Raw genomic sequence first — 8,806 nt, 5'->3', positions numbered from 1 at the left:
AAGTCACAAATAGAGCAATTTTGTTACTGCTTTGTTAAACATGCATATGTATTTCTTTTTTTAAAAACCACTCTACTGTAACAGAAAATCAATTTCTTATGCAATCCTAGTCTTTATTCTTTGTATCTTGAAATATGTTTATTGATTAAGTTCACAATAGAAAAAAAAAAGAGAGTCAATAAACATTTATGAAGTCCTTACTAAGTACCTGGAGATATTGGGAGGCAAAAAAACAAAAACAAACAAATGAACAAAACCAAACCCAGTCCCTGCCCCAAGGCATGTACATTTTAATGGGAGAGATTGCATATGAATAACTTAAAGAGTTGGTGAAGGTAATGTGAAAGGGGAAGGCACTAGTGCTGAGAAAGGTCACCGGAAGGGATCCAGAAAGGCCTCCAGCAGAAGGTGGGATTTGAACAATCTTGAAAGATGTTCAGGAAACTTAAGAGGTGGAAGTGAGGGGGCAGAGCATTCTAAGGATGGGAGAAAGTCAGACACTGAAAAAGCATGTGGAAGAGAAATGGAGTATGTTAGTCAAGGACCTAAAAGTAGGCTTGTGTAGGAGGCAGTAAGGTGCAAGAAGGCTGGAAAAGTAGGAAGGGGACAGGTTATAAAGAGCATTACATGGCAAACAGAATTTTAGATCTGACAAAGTAAGCTGAGCAATAATTGTTAACTGGCCACCAAGATGCCTTACTGAGGCTGCTGAAGGCATTAGATAAAAGCAGGAATAATGCAGATCTCCTGGGCTGGTATTTATAGGGGAACTGAGTGTAACTGTTTCCTGTCTCTGTATAGATTGCTTTGGAAAGAGGGAAAGATAATGAGACTTTTTTTTAAATTGATAGAGCAAAGCTGCTTTGGGTGTTTGCTATGCTTTTTTAAAAAACCCTTACCTTCTGTTTCAGAATCAATAAAAAGTATCAGTTCCTAGGCAGAAGAAAGATAAGGGCTAGGTAGTGGAGATCACTTGACTTGCCCAGGGTCACACAGCTGGGAAGTATCTGAGGTCAAATTTGAACCTGGACCTCTTGTCTCTAGGCCTGACTCTCAATTCACTGAGCTATCCAGCTGCCCCCTGAGTATTGATTCTTAGACAGAAGGTTAGGGTTTAAGGAATAACAATCACACATTTTAAGCACTTTGTTTACAATCTACAAAAAGACTTTCTTCTCCACAGTCCTATGTAACTAGTAGTACAGGTATCACCACCTCTATTTTACAGACGAGGAAACAAGCTATTTGCCTCTCATAAACCTAGTGAGTGTCTGAGCCATGATCACAGATCCTGGTTCTAGGTCCAGTGCTCTGCTCCTTAATCAACTCCTACTGCTGACTCATACTTTTTGGTCAATGGAAACAGTTGTTCCCCCTTTTCCCCCCAACATGAAGTTTCCCTAAAAAGAATTATTTAGGGGCAGCTGAGTAGCACAGAGGATAGAGGGTTGGACCTGGAACTATTAAGACTCCCTTTCTGAGTTCAAATCTGGCCTCAGACACTAGCTGTGGAACCCTAGATAAGTCACTTAATCCTCCTTGCCTCAGTTTGCTCATCTGTAAAATGAACTGGAGAGAGAAATGGAAGACTACTCAAGTATCTTTGCCAGAAAAACCCCAAATAGGTTACAAAGAGTCAGACAGGACTGAGCAACAAGAATTATTTAAAAGTCCCAATCTACACTGATTTTAATCCAATGTCATCTGCTTAGTTTCAGCTAATCTTTTGAGCCTGCAAAAATCAAATAATTAATAAGCATGTATTAAGTGTTATCTATGTGCCAGGCACTCTGCTAGACAAAAGATACAAAACTAGAAACTAAGTGATAACTTCCCTGGAGGAATTTCTATTCTATCAGGGAGATAACATATATATACATAAGTATATTTTGAAAATACAAAATTGATACAAGGTAACTTTTTTTTTTCAGGTGAAAGGTGCTAGCATCTGGGCAGTGGGGAAATGGTAATAGAACTAGATCTTCTCTTTGACCTAAGCTTTTTAAGAAAACTAGAGATTCTAGGAGACAGAGGTGAGGAGTATACATTTCAGACATGGAGGAAAACGTGTTCCCAGGTAAAGAGGTTGGAATTGGAATATCACATTTTTGGTTTTTTTTTAAACTCTTATCTTCTGTCTTTGTATGGATTCTAAGATAGAACAGTGGTAAAGACTACGCTATTGGGAGTAAGTGACCAAGGTCCAACATCTAGGAAGTGTGCGAGGTCACATTTGAAACCAAGTCCTCCCTGACTAGCTACCTAGTTGGCTGTCCAAAAATGTATGTCTTATTCTGCATCTTGAGTGCATCCTCTTTTTGTGTCAAGAAGTAGGTAGCTGCTTTTCTGCCTTAGAACCAATACACAATACTGATTCTAAGACAGAAGGTTATGGGTTTAAAAAACAAAAAAGGTAGGGAGTATGTTCCATCATTAGTTCTCTATCATCATAGTTGGTTATTGCATTTGTAGCAATCCAGGTATACATTAATCTTGATATTATTTTAAGAGTGCTCAAAAAATGACTCTTGTATTGCTTATGATTGATTTCTGTAACCTTGAGTTAAACTGAACCTCAACCATGCCAAACTCCTAGCCCTTCCCTAAGGCTACACTCTGGAAGACCCGCCAGTTATCTCAGTCACCTTGACTTATCTTCAATCAATCAGCATTTGTATCAAGACCTTAGGCCTCATGGATTCCTGATCTAGATGTTTGCTCTACCTGTTATTTCAGGTTCCAACAGTTTGTATCTCCTGATGATTACATATGTATCAGACCACTTGGCTCTCCCCTTCCCCCCATAAAGGGTTGTAACCCCAATAAAAGTAGCTATAGGACAGTTGGCAAGGAAGCTCTTAACCATCAGAGTTCCTAACCAAGAAGCTCTTGACCATCAGAGCTCTGAACCATCTAAGCTCTTGACCATCAGACCTTACTCGCTGTCTGTCTACCTTATCCCAAAACTTTCTATGTCTGCGTGTCTTTATTCTCGTCTTATGTTCTCTTTCCACTAGTTTTTAACCCGCTACCCATTTTCACTCAGTCCTTGGTTCCCCTTTCTAAGTGTCCAACCCACTAGGAATCTTCGTGGAGCTGCTGGACGGCTTCAGCATTGAACAGAGTTCTCAAGTCTTTCGAAAACTTTTTTTCTTTATAATGTATTTGTTATTGTAGAAATTGTTCTCCTAGTTCTGCTTACTTCATTCTGCATCGGTTCATACAGGTCTTTCCAGTTTTCTCCATTTTGGGAGAGATCATTCAACTAGCTATGAATCCAATTAACTTTCTAGTTTCTTCAGTAATTCAGATGTAGAGCTAGACTTTCCTGTCTACATCTGTTGGATAATACACATTTCCCTAACCTGCCACTCTAGTAACTTTATTGCAAGAGGAAATGAGATTATTTTGGCATGCCTTATTCTTAGTGAATGCAGGTGGGCCCTAAACATCACGATATTCCTTTTCTAAGTGTTCACATGACAGTCTTGCCATTTTGTGGTTTCTGGGACCTAGATTTCTTCTCTCTTTGAAAATTCAGATGTATTTCTGTTTCTAGGGTTCTGGTATCTCTCCTATTGTGAAATTTTCAAAGATTCTTGATCATTTCTCCAAGTTCTTTTTGTGCTCCATCATATAATTCATTTGGGGTTGGAGACTTGAATCAGATTTTGGTGAGATGCATTCTTACTATTTCTTCTCCTTTCTTTACCTTCTGTCCCTTCTTAACATCATGTAGGTTCTGTCTTTCCTAATTTGAAAATCATCCTTCTTTTAGTGAAGACAGAAGCTGACATACTCATCACCCAAGTTCAGGTCACAACCGTAATACTCTCTATCCTCATACATCCAATCTTGTTCTTTCTACTTCTATGACACTTCTTACCTCTTACCACTTCCATGATCAAGAGAACAAACCCCAACATCTGAAGTACCTTTTGAAAGAACTTGAGTAGGTTTCATTTAGTAGAGGAAAGCAAGCTAGAAAGGAGTTCTAGCTCTCTTTCCCCATGTTCTGGAAAGTTTACATTATATAGGATTTATATATACACCTTTTGACAAAAGTATCTACAAATGAATGCTATACACATCACACGTACTTCAGTTAAGCAATTTTGCTGAGAGAACAACTTGAAAGCAAGGTAAATAGAAGTGGATTTGAGTAAATGTAAAAAAAAAAAATCTGACAAAGCCAAAACACAAAGGCAACCCAAAACACAAGTTTGGCTGGACCCAAAATAAATCCTGGGTGTGGTAACCTCAAATAAAAATGTTTTAGGTGTATTCAGGACCTAGGGAAACCCAAAATTTATTTCTGGGATCCTGGAGTTACTGAAGTCAGAGAATATTCTGTAAAACAAGCTCTAATTACATAAAGTGAAATAGTATAATAATAAGTTTGCTAACAATGTAATAAAGTATTCTTACAATTCTCATCAAGCCCCTATAACTTACCTGGACTATATCAATGGGCCTCTCTGCCTCCTTATCTTTCTACTCTCCAATCTATCCTTCAGATAGATGTCTAACTGATTTTCTCTAGGTGTAAATAAGACAATATTACTTCCCTACTCATTAAACTCCAATGGTTTTCTATTGTGTTTAGGATAAAGAATAAACTCATCTGGATAGCTTTCAAAGCCACCAATGGCCTGATTTCAATCTTCCTATCCAGCCTTATTATATATCACTCCTCATCCTTCCCCTTTATAGTATAACTACACTGGCCTTCTTGTTGGTCCTCTCACTGCCTTCCACCCAGCCAAACTGGGCTTTATACAAACATCTAGCTCTGGATTTCTCTTGTTCTTCAAGCCTGGAATGAACTCTCTCTCTAGACTCTTTAGCTTTCCTTCAAGACTCACTCCAAGATTATGCCCAAAGGGCTGTAAAAGATTGCATGCCCTTTGATACCACTACTGGATTTGTACCCCAAAGAGATAAAAACAAATGTGTGTACAAAAATATTTAAAGCTGCACTTTTTGTGTTGGCAAAAAATTGGAAAATGAAGGGGTGTCCCTCAATTGGGGAATGGCTGAACAAATTGTGGTATCTATTGGTGATGGAATACTATTGAGCTGAAAGGAATGATGAACTGGAGGATTTCTATATGAATTGGAATGACCTCCATGAACTGATATGGAGTGAAATAAGTAGAACCAGAAGAATATTATATACAGTAACTGAAGCATTGTGGAATGATCAAATGTAATAGACTCTGCTACTAATAGTAAAGCAATGATCAAGAACAATCCCATGGAATTTATGAAAAAGAATGCTATCAGCATCTAGAGAAAGGACTATGGGATTAGAAACACAGAAGAAAAACACAGGTTTTATCACTTGGTTATATGGGTATAGGATTTGGGATTGTGGTTTTAAAATACTACTCTATTACAAATATGAATAATATGGAAATAGGTTTTGAGTAATAAGACATGTATAAACCAGTGGAATTGCTTGTCAGCTCTGGGAGGGGGAGAGGGAAGAGGGGAGGGAGAGAACTTGAATCATGTAACCATAGAAAAATATTTTTAAAATAATGAAAAAAACATAGCTTCACTCCAAGGAGGGAAGCTGGGTAACACAATGGATAGAGTTAGTAGAATCTGGATTCAACTCTGGCCTCAGATACTTCTTAGCTATATGACTCTGGGCAAGTCACTTAATCCTAATTGCCTAGCATTTACTGATCTTCTTTCTTGGAATCAATATAATATTTAGTATTGATTGTAAAACAGAAGGTAAGGCTATATTTAAAGAAGACAAAAAAGACTCCATTCAAGGATTGCCTTCTAGACGAGGCCTTTCCTAGCCTCCCTAGTTGGGATCTTTTTCAACCTTACTCATTATTCCTTTGTAATTTTTTGGATTGGACTTATGGTCCTTATGATTCACTAGTATAGAGAACTCTGATAAGGTAACTCCTTTTATTAATGTAGAGGGGAACCTATTCTGCAGCTTATAGTCTTAGAGAGTTTCCTAGAAAGAAGAGAAATGAAATATACCCAGCATCACACAACTAGTATGTATTAGAAATGGAACTAGAACGTAGGTCTTTCCCAACTTTGAGGTAAGCTCAAAAGTTACATCTTCCTTAGACAGAGTTCTTCCTGTTCTTAAAGTATCTAAATTAAAGTCCTCTTTTACTGTCCTTGACCCTTTTGCACATAAGCCTCAATTTACTCTGGGCTGAGACTATCTCTACAGCACAGTTATATTGTATCCATCCTCAGTTGTATATCATTCCTTCCATCTTTTATATACGTACCTTTAAAATCTCAGTTTAGGGCAGCTAGGAAGCTCAGTAGATAGAGGGCACCAGTCCTGGAGTCAGGAGGTTCTGGGTTCAAATATGATCTGACACTTCCAAGCAATGTGACCCCTGGGCAAGTCATTTAACCCCAATTGCCTAGTCTTTACCACTCTTCTGCCTTGGAACCAATACTTATTATTAATTGTAAGACAGAAGGTAAGAGTTCAAAAATAAAATATGAGGTTACTAGAGAATGTATCCATTTTGTTTTTTTAGACATATTTTCTTCTCTTCTTTATTAAAATCAGTAATATTGTCTGAATGAATTCAATTATGAAAAATTTGCTTTTGAGTTCCTCTCATTTCTCTTTTGTCTCTTCCCTTTTAAAGTTTTTGACTATGGAACCAAACCTCCTTTTTTAATCTGAATTTTGTGAACTTTGTTTTACAAAAGTCCAATGTACTATAACAAAGAATCATAGGAGCATGGGAGAACTGAAGGGACTTTAAAGGTCATTTATAGAGTTCTGAGCCTGGAATCAGAAAGACTTGAATCCAAATCCAACCTCAGATACTTACTAGATGTGTGACCCTGGGCAAGTCATTTAATTGTTTGCCTTAGTTTCCTCATTTATTTAATTAGTTGGAGAAGAAAATGGCAACCCACTCCAGTTTCTTTGACAAGAAAACACCAAAAAGGTCTGAGAGTCACACACAACTGAAACATGACTAAACAACAACAAAAAGACCAACCCCCCTAATTGTGCAGTGCCTTAAACTATAGAGGAAAGGATTTAAGTGACTTGCCCAGGGTCACACATCTAGCAGAACTAGGATTTGAACCCAACTCAAGAGACTCCAAAGCTTTTCACTGTACCATGCAGGAGAAAGAATGTTGTCTCTATAAGACTCAATCTACTGACTACCTTTCTTCATAGTGTGTTCTCCCTGCCCCATTCCATGCCAATTTTCTCTACTTTGGCCTATTAAAAACGAGTTTCCCTGCTTGAATATGGTTACCCCATGAACTCTGGCTCAACCCCACATCCTGTTTATTCTCTCAGATAATAATAGCTGGCATGTAAATAGCACTTCAAAGTTTATAAAACACTTAATGGACATTTCATTTGATCTTCACAACAGCTCTATGACACGGGGACTACAGGCATTATTCTCCTTTTACAAATGAGGAAGAGGAAACAGAGACTAAGCTATTTGCTCATGTGAGTTCACATGGCTACGAACAAGCATCTATTAAGCATCTACTCTATGCCACATATTTTACAAATATTATCTCATTTGATTAAAAAAAAAAACCAAACTTTGCCTTCTGTCTTAGAATTGATGCCAAGTATCATTTCTAGGGGAGAAAAGGGGTAAGGGACAGGCAGTGGGGATTAAATGATTTGCCCAGGGTCACAAGGCTAAAAAGTATCTGAGGCCTGTTGAGGAAACTGAGGCAGAAGCTAAGTGACTTGCCCAGGGTCACATAGCTAATAAGTGTATAAGTTCAGATTTGAACTTGGGTCTTATTGACTCCTGGACTAGACCAGACTCTAACCATTTCGCCACCTTGCTGCTTTCTGAACCTACATCTCTGCTGACTCCTGTACTCTTTCCACTATGTAATATTGGCTCTGGAGTTACAACCTCTTTCCCTTAAATTCTGCTAATTACCCTTAAGTAAATCACTAATATGACTGGCCACTCATTCCATGGAGATTATGGATCCAGCAGAAGGTACATGAATGACTATTCCCAGGACTTATTTTTCTTAGTAATTATAAAGTCAGTTTTCTCAAGGTTCCTGTCACTCTCATTTCATCTATCAGCTTTTTCCTGATGGTCAAAATTAAGTTCACAGTAATTTTTCCCTTTTGTTTTCTCTGACTTTTGAAAGATGAAATTGCCAGCAAGTCAGGAATTTATCAGTGCAATGAGACTTCCAGCAAATGTCTGTAAAATTGAAGTGCCCCATTCCTACAGTGAACCATAGCCATAGGATCATAGATACACAGCACTGAAAAGGATGTTAGAGGTCATCAACAACAAAACCAAAAACATCAAACAACCCAGACTTGTAATTTCTTTGGTATGGAGAACCAGGTGAGGAAACTCTAGTTGACCAATGCAGATTAGCGAGTTCTGCAATTTATAGTCTTAGAGAGTTCCCTGGGGCACTAAGAGATTACTGGGCAGGATCTCACAGCCAGTATGTGCCAGGGGCAGGACCTGAGCCCAAGTCTTCCAAACTCTGATGCCAGCTCTCTATCCACTAAGCCAGGCTCCTCTCGTTTATTATGAACTATTAAATACATGATCTGGCCTCAGACATTTCCTAGCTGTGTGACCCTGGGCAAGTCACTTAACCCCCAATGCCTTGCCCTTTCTGCTCTTCTGCCTTGGAATCAATACATAATATTGATTCCAAGACGGAAGATAAGGGTTTAAAAACAAAACAAAACAAAACATGCGAGAGAGAGAGAGAGAGAGAGAGAGAGAGAGAGAGAGAGAGAGAGAGAGAGAGAGAGAGAGAGAGAGAGAGAGAG

Source organism: Gracilinanus agilis, chromosome 2 (genome assembly GCF_016433145.1).
Source record: "Gracilinanus agilis isolate LMUSP501 chromosome 2, AgileGrace, whole genome shotgun sequence".
NCBI lineage: Eukaryota > Metazoa > Chordata > Mammalia > Didelphimorphia > Didelphidae > Gracilinanus > Gracilinanus agilis.
This window is presented reverse-complemented; position numbering follows the sequence as displayed.